Source organism: Pseudopipra pipra, chromosome 8 (genome assembly GCF_036250125.1).
Source record: "Pseudopipra pipra isolate bDixPip1 chromosome 8, bDixPip1.hap1, whole genome shotgun sequence".
Classification (NCBI taxonomy): Eukaryota; Metazoa; Chordata; class Aves; order Passeriformes; family Pipridae; genus Pseudopipra; species Pseudopipra pipra.
The window spans coordinates 36,910,621-36,924,343 of record NC_087556.1 but is presented as its reverse complement, the minus strand read 5'-3'; the positions used below and the strand labels follow the sequence as shown (position 1 = coordinate 36,924,343).

Below are 13,723 nucleotides of genomic sequence, written 5' to 3'. Positions count from 1 at the left end.
AAAAAAAAAGACAAAAGAAAATATGTTTTCCTAGCTATTTTTTTTTTTCTTGATACTTGGACTTCAGCTTTGGCTGGGGTGAACTTTTGTTTTTGGTGCAGTGCCCCTGCTCACGACAGAAACGCTGGATGTTTCATTGCTCCCGAGGAAATGCCGCGGCACCGTATTTACGGGATACCCCGAACTGTCAGTCTCCTCGAAACACAATGTATTTAATACAAAGCCATTAAGCCTTGTAAAACTGTCAAAAACGTAAGTGACACTTGCAATAAAAGCCGGTGGCGTGAGCGGCCCTGGCTAATCAGGGCTGATGGTATCAGTGCAGCTGATCACGGCGGGCGCGAGGGACGGTTCGACAGCTTTACGGCCCGCCTGGATTTGGGTTATTAAAATGGTACAGTTTTGTAAGGAATTTGGGATTTAATAAAGCGGCAGAGAAACTACAAAAGGGACAATATATCCCGCTAAAAATGAGCCAGGCTTTAACAAAAAAAAACAAAGTAAAAAATAAAATAAAAATAAACAGACGCGGGGCGCGAGCCCGGGCGCATGTGTGTCCGTGTGTGCACGGGAACAGGGAAACCAGGAGAGGCTCTCCCTTCACACCGGGCACGGGCTGCTCGTATAAACCACTTTTATGTATTTATAGCTCGGCAAATACCTTGCATCTGTGAGACCATAAAACAAATTACAATGTATCCAATTGCTTCAAGGTGGCGAATTGTGCTTAAACTTAATGACTTGTACAGATTATAGGAGAAAGAGCATTACCTGTTTAATGTCTTTTTTAATAAGTAATTCCCAAACAAGTGTAGTAAATGGGAGGTTGGGAGTTTGTTTTGGTTTGCTCTTTTTCCCTTTTTTTTTTTTTTTGGTTTGCTTTTTTTTCCCCCCTGAGATGCAAAACCAGCAGGCCCCTGCCCTTGTGAAGGCAAGGTAATGCACCCTTTTATTTATTTTGCAATCCTTGGAACTGCTCCCCAGAACACAAACATGTCAGAAAACGAGAGACGAGGATACATACTCTTAAAAAAAAAAAAAAAAAAAATCTATAAATTCAACCTAATGGGGCAGATATCAGAAAAATGTGTTGGATTGAAGGCACGTAAATCACCCCTGGTTTCCTGGCATGAGCTGGCACTGCGTGCCTTATATTTCAGCCAAATTATTCCATTTGTTTCTGAAGATATTTTAATCCCTCGTGACCTCAAACTTCCCGTGAACCAGGGCCCGAACAAAAGGCCGCCCACTGTCTTTGCAGTAAATCTGTTGTCTCCCTTCCCGGCCCGCAACCTGGGATCATAGATCACCCCTGCCCCGCAGCTTGCTTCAATTTACTCAATTAACTCGAGTAAAGCACTTGTAAGTTTGCAGATGTTGCTTTATTATCAAGGCCTAGAATGTACAGGAGGGCTGAGGAGCGAGGTTACGGGGAGGTTGTGCAGGGGGAGGGAGGCACAGCCCCCCAGCCCTGCCCCGGGCAGGCTCTGCGCCCCAGCCACCTCCTGGGGGCCCTGCTGGGATCCCCCTGCTGTCCCGGGGCCATCCGATGCTCTCTGGCACAGAGACGGGACTGCAGACCCAGGTATTCCACCTCGGGATGAGATAATGTGATTAACAGATGTTTAATTGGGCCATCTATCAAGTGAAGAACCTGCCCTAAAGTCAGCGAGGCTAAGTAAATTATTTCCAACCCTGCAGGTGTTGGACTGGCAGTTCTATTACTCTTCTGAAAACGGGCTTTAGAAGATTTTTATATGAAAAGATAATTTATTTCTATGGGGACTTTTTGCAAGGGCATGCAGTGATAGGACGAGGGGGAATGGTTTTAAACTGAAGGAGGGAGGATTTAGATTGGACATTAGGAGGAAATTCTTTCCTGTGAGGGTGGTGAGCTACAGGAGCAGGTTGCTCACAGAAGTTGTGGCTGTTCCATCCCTGGGGCATGTGTTCAAGGCCAGGCTGGATAGGGTTTTAAGCAACATTATCTAATGGAAGCTGTCCCTGCCCGTGGCAGGAGGGTTGAAACTAGATGATCATTAAGGCTCTTCCAATCCAAATCATTCTATGATTTTATTTATGTATATTTATGTACATTCTTTGTTTATGTAATGTGCTTTCAGGTTTGGGCCCAGTCCTCCTGCATCTTGCATGCTGGGGAGGGACAGGAGGAAAACCAGTGGCCCTCTCACCACACCATCCAGATAAAGTCTTGTGTCACATCTTTTAATGACTTCCCATCAGCTGTAGGTGTGAGGTGGAGAAAAATCTTACAGAAATACCTGGGTCAGTCCATACACTCCAAACCCCGCCAGCAGTATGAAGACATGGGTGGGATGGAGGCAGGGGCTGGGGTGGCACAGGGTCAGGAGACTCCAGGTATTTCACCATCTGCTGGTCTGAGGTTATCATCTGGGTTCATACCTGGTTATATATGGATTTTTATTTTTAGTTCTTGTGGTTTTCTGCCCTTTTAAGCTTCCACTTTAATTCTTAAGTTGTTCCCTAAATCTCAGTCAAAAATATTATGGAAACTACAAAAGGTTTTAGGTGAAAACCACACTAAGAAAGGTAGTTTTCAGTGAGTTTGCAGAAATATAATTCTTAGATTTTGTTAGGTGCAAGGTGCATGTTCATTTAAAAGACCTGTAGATTTGGAAATTTTGTTAACAACGAATATTAGACCCAACCTTTAGAAGGGATGGGCCAGAGGCCCGTTTACTTCATGGAAACTCCGTTTACATCAGGTCACAATTTGACCTGGAAACTGAACCTCAGCATGGTGAGAAATCAGCTTTCAGTGTTTCTGCAGATTTCACAGCAAGTTTCATTCAGCCATAGCTACAAACTGTGTTTTTTAGGGAAGCTCAACTTAATAACCATTTAACCTGCATTCATTCACCACCTGACTACTTTTAAGGCGCTTTTTTGATAGCTACAAAAATACCCACCTGTAACTTCTGTGGATCATTTTCTTCTAGCTACGACTTTTTTCTTTTGATCTACACTTGTTACAGCAGAGAAGTTTTTAGAGCTGCTGTGATGCCCATTTCTGCTGTGCACAGGGGAAGCAAAGAAACTTCTGAGCAGCCTCTCCACCTTTTTCATTAATGTCCATGGAACAGTGACAATCTAAAAATAGGCCTTTCCCTTGGACACATTTCTTTCCCAGGACATGGCTAAAATTATTGTAGATTCTCTTGTGTATTCTGCAGAACATCTTTAGCCTGTATTACACCTGAGGAGCAGATAGGGCTCTTTGTGTGCAGCAAAATGCTCACTATGAGAGAATAACAGGAGCAGCTGTCCAATCCAACCCCAACCCAGCAGCTGTCAGGGTTTGCCTTGCTGGTAGTCCAGCTCCATGATCACAAGGCACTTGACAGCATATCACATGATCATGTTTTTTGCTGTCTGTGTGTCACTTACAAGTATGTCAGATAAGACCAGATCTCTAGAACAGCAAGGACAGAAAAAAACCAAAGCTGTGTTCCTGGATATCTTTCAACCCTGACATCATCCAACCTATGCACAGTATGCTGAGAGTTTTGCAGCTTCTCAGCTTTGCAGGCATCTTTATCAGGCTGGGTTGGCCTTAAAGGGTTTTGGCACATGAAGCAATTTCTAATGGTGACAGTAACTGAGCAGGCTGGAATGAGTTAAGTGAGGCCCGATTCTGTTGGTTGCTCCTGCATCATCTAAACTGAAATTTGGGGTTGATAGCAAGCCAAGTTTTTAGTCCTCAGTTTTCAGTATCTGTAGTGCTTTAAATGGAGAAGCCAAACTAAATCTCAGGGGAAGTCACATGGCTCACAAATGTGGATGCAAATGGCTTCATATAATTTTTGTACAATATTTTGTGTGTGAAAGTCTTTCAAACTCTTCTCAGCTTTTAAATCTCATAAGAGAGTCTTTAATTACTCTTTGAATATACCATTATATTTCTTTTTGTACTCACAACATTTTTTTTTAAAATAGTGGTCTGTTTTGTTTCTGTACATAATGGAAGTTAATAAAATATGTGCCAGAAGCCAAAAATATGATGAGCTACAAGGCATACTCCAGACCGTAAGGAAAAAGAAGAAAGAGCCGGCCTGTAATTCCACAGTTTATCAGTGTTTTTCTTTAGAATAGATATTACTTTTGGTCTGTTTTCCCCAAAATATCTGGCCTGAACCTAAATAGTTTGCCCCCTTTCTAAATTTGTAGCTCACCAATTTGTGCTCATTTGAAATCTGTTCCCTGTGCCAAAACCTGACTGTTGTTTAAGTCCGAACTAGAGGTTCCCCATGTCTTTTCTTTTTTCATCAATGTATCTAGGTTGGATCAGACCTGCTGAATTAAGACAGCTGGGGAAGGAATCTCAGCAACATGCTACAGATCCACAAATGTATCCAGTTTGATTGTTGCAGCAGAAAGGTGCAGGTCTGTGAAGGTACCAGCTTGCTGTTCCTACATCTCTGAGTGGCTCATTCCCGCTTCCTTTAGGTCCTTACCTTAAACACCTGTGCTAAGAAACTGGTTGCCTGGTTCTGTAGACAATGCACAGAGATAGAAATCTTACCTGAGCTGCCTCCAGTCCACAGAGGGATCTTGGTGACAGGACTCTTGAAGTGCTGGGATCTGGTTTAGGAATTTTGGCTATTTGTCATAAGAAATAAATCTGTCCATCAATCAACCTGTTTTACTGAGTGTCCCAGAAATGGTTGGAACCTGATTTTTAAGCAGTTCTGCCCATTGCTGCTTCTATATATTTGGTGTAAGTAGCTCATCTGAACCACATCAGAGTTTTGTCTGATGCTGCTGTCTGGAGGGGGTCAGCAGGCTCTCAGAAGCACAAGGCTCACTGACCACAGTTATCAGATATACAGGCAGATTTGTGACAAATGGCTGATCTTCCCCTCCCGGCCAAACTCAGCTAAATGCGTTCACAAATAACTGGCTCAACTTTGTTTCTTTTGGTAGGGACAGGCCATTAGCAAGTGACACATCAGAAGTGACCACTGTCTTTGCAAAAATGTGCAAGTGGCACCAATGGCTGTTGGCAGAAGGAAAGGCACAGAAGTCTCTTCAGCCACTGACATGAGTTGAACCTGCAGCTCTCCTGTCTATACTCCCATCTTTCAACAAAAATAATGCCTTCTGACTTGGAATGTGTATTGCACTGGATACAACTTATGCAGCGTGAAGGAGGGGTTGCTGAGCTCTTAAACACTTTGTTGTTGCTGAACAAGGAATTCTCTCTTTCTTTCTTCCTTACTCCTCTGTCTTCCACTGCACTCGCTGCCTGATGAGTTTCTGCACCCCTGCATGAAGATTTTAGGGCCCTTGCTCATCTCATGCAACCTGGTAACCTGGCTGAAAGGCCAGCAAGGCTGGAGCAGCACAAGGGATGAGATGACTTTGAGGTTTGGTGGCTGTAACTCCATTGAATTAGGTGTCTGTGCTGTCACTTAGCAGCTGGCATATAAGGAGCTATCTTTGCTCAGCTCCTCTCTATCAATGCACCAGCTGTCAGCTATTGATAAGCTGCTATCAAAACCTGTTACCTAAAAGCTCATTTGGGTGTAATTATTCCAACTCCAGCCACTGTGATGCTGGTGCTGGTTTTAACAATCTACAATCAGGAAACAGCCATTGACTTAAAAAGGAGATAGGTCAGCTCTCAGCCTGTAAAACACAGACCCATCATCTCAAGCGTGGCAGGGTCTGTGGGGAAGCAATATCCTGTGCTGGATATCCATGGTGCTGTTGAAAAGCCAGAAACATGTACAAGGAGTGCAGCCTTGTCAGGCTCCTATCACGACTGTCTTTGTGATTTTCACAGTTCAGGAGTGCTGGCTGGAAAGGGTTCATGGCTATGTCTTGCCACCACTTATTTCTTTCTGAATCCCAGTTTTGGAAACAGTTTTGAAATAATTTCCTGTACATGACGAGGTACACCTTTTTACCCTGTTTTTTCTTTGGGACCTTCTACTTGGGACTGTGCACTAAATAAAGATCTCTTATTACCCTATATTTGCCAGTTATTTTATAGAATTACATTGCACTATAATACTCAAAGGCATTTATTTCAACAACCAGCGTGGATCATGCATTCTCAGGCCTTTTACAGAAGAATAAGTAAAGAGTGATGCTGTGAGTTTGTGTGTTGAAATGTCTGTGTGCTTATTCCAGCTGTGTCTGATGGGCAATCCCAGTTCTCTCTCCCTGCCTACCTGGTCCTGTTCTTAAAGCTGCCAAGACAAGCCCTCTCTGCACTAGCACTGCTGCTGGGGCCTGGGAATATTTTCAGCTGGTTAGCCCATCCAGCATTGTTGCACTCTGCTTCTCACCAGCATGTCTTCACTTTTACCCAGATGTCTGGGCTAACCTCTCTTTCCCCTTACAAATCATTCATCTGTGAACTACTGGCATCCCTACCCACATATTTTTGTGTGCAGCTCAGTAGGAAATGTATGAAATCAATGTACCTTAAAGAGCATCTCAAGCAGGTTGGACTTTATATTCCTAATGAAAGGTCTTAACAATGTTGCTTCAGACTCAGCTGCAGTTCAGCCTCTCGCTTTCCTGCTCCTAAATACAGTTTTATTTGGTATCTTAAAATCAAGTTCCAGCAAATTCCATATGGTCTTGTTGTGAATCATGAGCCTACTGTGTGTCTTCTCTGAATGCTGGCTTGGCTTTGCACAGATATACATAGAAAAGGCTCAGAATAAAAACTTGCATTGCCTCCACTGGAAGAAGTTGAGATGTGTTTTTAGTTCGTTGTTGGTATGAAAAGTCAAACAAAAATACACTGTAAAAATAAAAAAAGATGTTTGGCACATGGTCGTGGGTTGAAATGACAATTATAAACACAGGGGGTTTTTTTCAACAGAATTGAATTTTTGATTCCAACATCCCTCTTTTAAATAGATTATTTTATTTTTAAAAGGAAATTTCAGAACATTGTCAACGAGAGGCAGCTTTAACCTGGGTAATGGAGGTGTTCTTTTTCCAACTCAGATCCCACCATCCCATTGCAATCAACTGTTGAGGAATAACAAAACTCATGACAATGTTTGGTATGTAATCTTTAATTCTTTATCAAGAAAAGTAAGAAAGCATTTTATGCAAAATAATAAAAGCAACGTGAAGGTCACCCAGTACTCTAGGGAAGCTGGAATGTACACAAATAGTCAGTGATTTTGAAATAAGTTAGTATCCTTTTTTTTTTTCTATTTACAACAATGACTATCAGAAATATAGACTAAGAGAGTCCTAAAGAAAGACATTTTGGGTGTCTGGGTGTTTTTGCCATTGAAAGTCCTGAGATTCTGCCAGTTACACTAAAGGCTGTTTTGTTGGCAATGGTTGGATCTTTTCCTTTTTTTTTTTACATAAGCAAAGTTGAATAATATGCAGCAAATTGAATGACAGATACAATTTTGAAGGCTAAAACCTAAAACCTTTAAGCAGTGATTTAAAAGCTAATTATTATGGATATAGCCATTCAACATTCATTTCTTAATATTGTTCCCTCAAGAAATAGTGATTTAGTCAGCCAATTATTTTATCTCTTTTAGGGATACTTTCTTAATTGCAAAACAATCTAAAAATATAATCAGCATGCTAAATACATGTGGTATCTTGTTTAGAATGCCATGTTGGAGGAAGAATGCAATTAAACTGTCAAAACGTAATTGTTTCTCATATTTAATTTAAAGAGGTTGATTCACATTTGCTTTTCATGTTTAGGAGTTAAAAAACAAAGCAAGCTACTAGCACAACTACCAGTTTTTAATAAATACAACATAAGCTCGGAGCACTGGCAAAAGCTGCCTCTGTCACGAGATGTTGCCATCAAAAGATAGGCAAATATTCCCCTTTTTTCAGTTCTCATGGAAGTGCAGTTCAGAATTCAGAGTTTCAGTAGGTAAGATGATATCTGTGATTTCAGGTGCAGCTCTAACACAGAGTGAAGTGAGAACTGCACACTCTCCATCTGCCCCATTGCCTGTGCAGCCACTGCTCCTCAGAGACATCTCCACCTGCTGCTGCTCCCTCTTGCTGCTGGAGGAACTCTGGGAGAAGGGGACCTTGAGCCAGGATCCATCCCACTGAGCTCTCCTCCTCATCACTCCTGCTCTGGAGGAAGGGAGATCCACAGACCTGCAGTGACCTCACCCTGGCAGACCTGCATCCAAACCACCTTTTACTTCCAGGGCAGAATAAGGGGGTTTTTCTCCTATTCTGTTAAATGTGATGATAATTCAGCGATCCTGTACCTCTTTTTTTTTGGTAGCTAATGACTTTTTAAAAGTTATATGACACCCATGTAAGGAAATCTTTGAGTGAAATTAATCCAAAGCTGCTGGGCCCACGTCAAGTTGTCAGGAGCTTTTCAATCCCACTTATCTCCTGAACAAAGACAGAAGCCCTGTGGAATCAGGAGCACTGGGATTTAACTTCAGATCTTAGATGGGGTGGAAATCTGGTGAGCACCATCCTGAATTTCATGTTGGGGTAGTAAACATGGTATCACAAATAATTCCAACCTACTCACCCAAACCTCTTACACTTCCATATGGTTTCCTTAAGTGATACATTTTCAGGTGAACAGGCATGACACTCATGTACAAATGCAAGACAGAATTCATGCTCATACACACATTTCCTGAAGTTTGTGTCTGCTTTTCCTTGGACATGTTATCTAACAGTTTATTTGGAAAATTACACTGTCTTTAAAATGCTCTCATTTAAGTAATGTTTAACTGAAAATACAGATTACTGGATTTTTTTTTTTGTAACTGTATTGTTTCTTATGTATTGTTTGAATCCTATATATATTATTACATATACCAACCGAGTGGATTTACTTTGATTTTAGATTTTATGTTTTGTCAATTCTGTAACTAGAACAATAAACAGAACTAGTAGATTGTTATCCCATCTATGGTGCAGCCTTAAGAGAGGGCTGAGAACTCAGCTTAGCAGGTGGGTTTCCCACCTATTTATTGCCAACAGAGTAGTTCTGCAGTTTTATTCCTACATACAAAGGCAGGATCTGGCAGAAAAGTGTTTAAAGGTCAGTCTGTCTCTGTCCCCTAACACCTTCCCTTCTCCTTACAGTATTCTCCCTATTTTCTAAGAGGATCCAGCTGCATGTGAGATGCTATTTGGGAAGGGGGCATTCTTGGTGCAAATTGAAGTACTAACAAGACTCTGGCAGCAAGAGCTAAGAGGTTTACAGCTATGCCAAGGCTGAATGGACACAGATTTATATAGAATTGCAGGTGACACGTCCTTTACTATGGAAAGAAATCCCTGTCAAATATTTTCTGCAGTAGTCTTGCCCAAAAATCCAAGCCCAAGTAAAGTGCACGAAGTGGAAAAAAAGTCTACCTGTGTAGCTGATGGAAATGGTGCTTTATAATGAAAAATGTGGGGCAGCTTTGTGGTCAGAGGCCCTGCCTAGAAATATAGAGTTGGGCCTCTAACACATCTCACTGTGATTTGCATGAGAGACCTGATTCTCAGGCAGTGCCTGGGGAGCAGGCAAGAACAGTGACACCACGTCCATACTGTCCAGTTTAAAAGTTAGATTTGAGTATTTGCCCTTAAGCATGTGAAACCAGCTCCTGACCAAATTCTTTTTCCAGTTTGTGTCTGTATTGTCCTGCCCCACCATAAAAAGGAAAGTAGATTGCAGAAACCCAGGAATCTTCAGCAGACTTGACCTGGGCTTCCTGCAGAGCTTTGCCTCTTCTGTGACAGCAGGGATGGGTAGAGGGGGTCCAGGCCCTTGGGGGGACTGTGGGCCCAGGGTCCACCAGGATGCTGAAAGGCTGTTCTTTGAGGCACCTCCAGGTCCTTCTCTGCCACATTTACCAGCCAGCAAGCTCCAGGTAAAGAAAAACAGTGTGGCTGCCATTCTCCCTCTTTGTGTTATCACCACCTTTTCACAGAATCAGAAAATCATCGATGTTGGAAGGAGACCTTCAAGATAATTTAGTCCACCCATGAAAACCCAGCATCACCACAACCACCTGTAAACCTTATCCCCAAGTGCCACATCCAAGAGCCCTTCCAGAGACAGCGACTCCATCAGCACCCTGGGCAACCCAAAGCCTAAAAACTCTTTCAGTGATTTTTCTTTTCTAATATCTAATATGAGCCTCCCCTGGTGCAGCCTAAGGCCATTTTCTCTTGTCCTTTCACTCGGGACATGGCAGAGCAGACTGAGCCTCACCTCACTGCAGCCTCTTTCAGGTAACTGTAGCAATGAGGTCTCCCCTGAGTCTCCTTTTCTCCAGACCAAACAACTCCAGTTCCCTCAGCCACTCCCCATGGGAGATGCTTCACATAATCACAGAATGGCCTGGGTTGGAAGGGACCTTAAAGATCATCTTGTTCCAACAAAGGACACCTTCTGCTAGACCAGGTTGACTTAGAGATTGCACTTTCCCAAGGTATTTATATATTCTCTATTGCTGTAAAAGTAGTAGTGGTGTGTATGTGAATATTTGAGAAGAATCAAAACCAGTGGTGAGCACAGAAGGAAGGAATGTACACCATGTGTGCACACCTGAGGGGTCTAAAAAACTAAAGCTCATCGATGCCTAATTACATCACTGCATATCCATGGGGAAGAAGGCTGAAGGAAGAACTACTCACTCTTCACTTCAATGAAGTGAACCTACAACTGTAGTACCTACAGCTACTACAACTCATAAAAATGCAGATTCCTTTCCTTTTTTTTTTTGTCCTAAATTTAGCACTTCCTCTTAGTATTTGGACTTGACTACTTGAGCCCTCTCTGTAACATTCTTTATGAAATCAGTGGGAAAGCTGTTTATTTGGAGTTTCACTATGCCCTTCACCAGCTTCGTTGCTTATTGCATGTTTTCAACAATGCTTCTGACCCAAAACCAGAGCAAGGCTGGGCTGTGGATGCCACTTTTGTGTCTGCTGCCACCCAGCCAAGGAACAGCCCCACAGCCACAGCCACAAGCATGGGAGGGGCTGCATTTTAACAGCTTGATCCTGCAAACCCTCCAGTCCTGCCCCAGCTCTCAGTGGCTGCACCAGAAGCAGATTAAAAATTCCCCATTGCCCATACACTTCTGCAGTCATCCTCACTGGAAAAAGACTCTGAGCTGCCTGTGCCAGGCCCAGCCTCGAGTGGAGCCCAGGAATTCCAGCGGAGATGTGTATCCTGGGGGATCAGGCACCGGGGTTGCCCGTTTGCAGTATGACAAAAGCCAGCTGGCTCAGGGAAGGGGCTGCTGCCCACGCTCAGCTCCCCCTGCACATGTGTGGGGCTCGGGATAACAACTGCCAAGTCCACAGTAAAAGAGGCCAGGCAGGAAGCCAGCCACATGGCTACTCTAAATGATATTAATAAGACTTTATAAAAAGTTAAAAGCACAACGTAGCTTTTCAAAGTGTTTCTCAGAGATCTCTACATGTGTATAGGTGTTTCATGTCCATGAGATAGAGGCTCAGGGTAAATTTAATGCAGTATTCTTTTCAGCCTAAGGATTTTTTTATTTTTTTTTTTTTTTGCTCCCGAAAGCTGTTGATATAAACTGGGACTCATTAAAAACACCTTGTGTTTTGTTTTTCAGAAATTTTGAATTTCTGTCGTTCCCTGGGTCATTAGAAAGCAATGTAGCATCAGCAACTGTTGTGAAGGAGCCCTATCTTGTGAGGAACAGCATATTCCTGCTGCAGCCTGCTGGCAGTAAAAGGGTGCTTAGCACCTCTCAGGAGATGCTGAGCGTCTCTCCCCGGCCGAAGTCCAGAGATAGCATTCCCAAAGGACAGATACAAGGATATTAAAAAAGACTTTGATCAAAGAAATATTGCTTCTTTCCTCCTTTCACTAAGCAGATGTGCAACGTGTCTTGGGAAAGAAATAGAAAAATTCCTGAGTGATTTATTTGATGAACCCAGTTTTAACCCAGGTTATTGCATGCCTGATACGGTGATGCTGGTTATTAGTTTCCAGTTGAAAATGACCAGATAGAGAACATATTCACTTCATCAATATAATGCATTTATTGGTTGTCAAGAGAGTCACATCACACAGATATGTAAATCTGTCACTTTGTCTTAAAAGTGTATTTCTCTATTACAATGTTGCTTGATGTATGTTTTAAGGCAGTAAGGCCTTTTAAATATTAAAAAAAACCAAGACAAGGGGGAAGATTTGTCTATTCAATCACAGGATTTAAGACATTAAAAGCAGATGCATCATTTATAAAAGTAGGATTTTATCAAATGCCATAGCAAATGAAAGAATCATATCTACCATATGTAGATATGTGAATTAAAGAAACCTTCTTTCCCAGGAAAATTAACAAACTCCTTTGCTAGCATTAAGGTGAATTAGTCTTTGAAGCTGGTTACTAGTTGACCACAAATCTCAATTTTCTGTGTCAGAAGGAAAATAGAATAGAGTCTTGGTTTACATTACGTAAAAAAAATGAAAGTTTGTCATTCTGTTTATATGTCCACAGCAGTAATGGTAGCTTTGAAAAAAACACATTCAACTCTGGAACTAAAGGAACTCAAAGAAATTTAATTGTAATGAAATTCAGTTCTTTACCATTAAAATCTGCAAGAATTATCAATAGCAATAAATACTAAAAATAGCAAGAAACTCGCTAAACCCATATTTCTGTCTTCAAAATGAGCAAAACTGGCTTTTTTTTTAAAATATGAAGACATTCTATATTTCCAAACAAGAAATAACTCCTACACCAGGCCATCCAATGGCACTAATCCTTCTCACGGGTCCAGCGTGTCTGCCTGCAGCTCTGTGTGCTCTGGGCAGAGTGAGAACAGGCTGCACAGACCCCTGAAGGCTGAACCAGAGCCTCCCTGCTTTCCATTCCCTGTGTTTGTGGGGTGGGACAGAGCAGCATGGCACACGACCCAACAGGGAGTCTGGGTTACAGCAAGATTTGTCTCAGGCCCTTAGGAAGTAGGAGAAGATGATGATTAGTTCATGTACAGCCAGCTGAGCAGAGGTAAGCATGATGGGTGGAATTATGAAGCAGGTCAGAAAGGAAATTAAAAGGACTTAGCAAACTACATAATTAAGAGAGAGATTTTCAACTCCACTTATCCAGGGGCTGTAGATACAGAGAACTGTAAGGGAGGAGTTCTGTCAGTGGAGTCTGAGGTCTTCTAACCTCAAACTTTAATGGAGTTCACAGCAGAGATTCGAAGCAGATGAGAAGTGTGGATCTGGGTTTTGGTTTTCCAACTGAAATAAGGGTTGGTGATAACCAGATCTCTGGTTCCAGTCCATCTCCAGTGAATGCCCACCTAAGTCTAACATAAGCAGTCTTTAATTCATCAGTTTACATTATAATCTCCACTTTGCAAAATGTAATTCATTATCACAAAAAAAGAATGCTAAGGCTGAAAAGACACCAAGGATGATCATAACCTGAGCAGTGTCACTGGTGTCCAATGTGCACAGCTGGTTGTCTGGGCTTTGTATCACTTCTTTGAGTAGAGTGGTAACTTCAGGAAGGAGAAGATGCAATTTTGAAAACATTTTGCCAGTCCAGTCATGCTGGGAGAAGCTGCTCTAAAATAAATAATAATTCGTTGCTAGCACTTTTTAAATACTCCTAAGAAAAACATTAGACTATGAGATTGTTTATGGAATTGCCTGGGACCTTAAGATGGAGTCTCCAGGAGGACAGTGGTGTTACTTAGATGT

General features: G+C 42.2%; 1 long non-coding RNA gene across 2 annotated transcripts; it reads left to right on the top strand.

The window, feature by feature from the left end:
- Positions 1 to 2,126: 2,126 nt before the first annotated feature.
- On the top strand, positions 2,127 to 8,834 carry LOC135418373 (uncharacterized). 2 transcript variants are annotated; one of them, XR_010432413.1, is made up of 3 exons: positions 2,127 to 2,250; positions 6,938 to 7,067; positions 7,943 to 8,834. It is a non-coding gene; the product is annotated as an uncharacterized LOC135418373 (long non-coding RNA). The 2 variants fall into 2 exon arrangements; XR_010432414.1 differs by lacking the exon at positions 7,943 to 8,834 and adding an exon at positions 7,741 to 7,838.
- Positions 8,835 to 13,723: the final 4,889 nt, after the last annotated feature.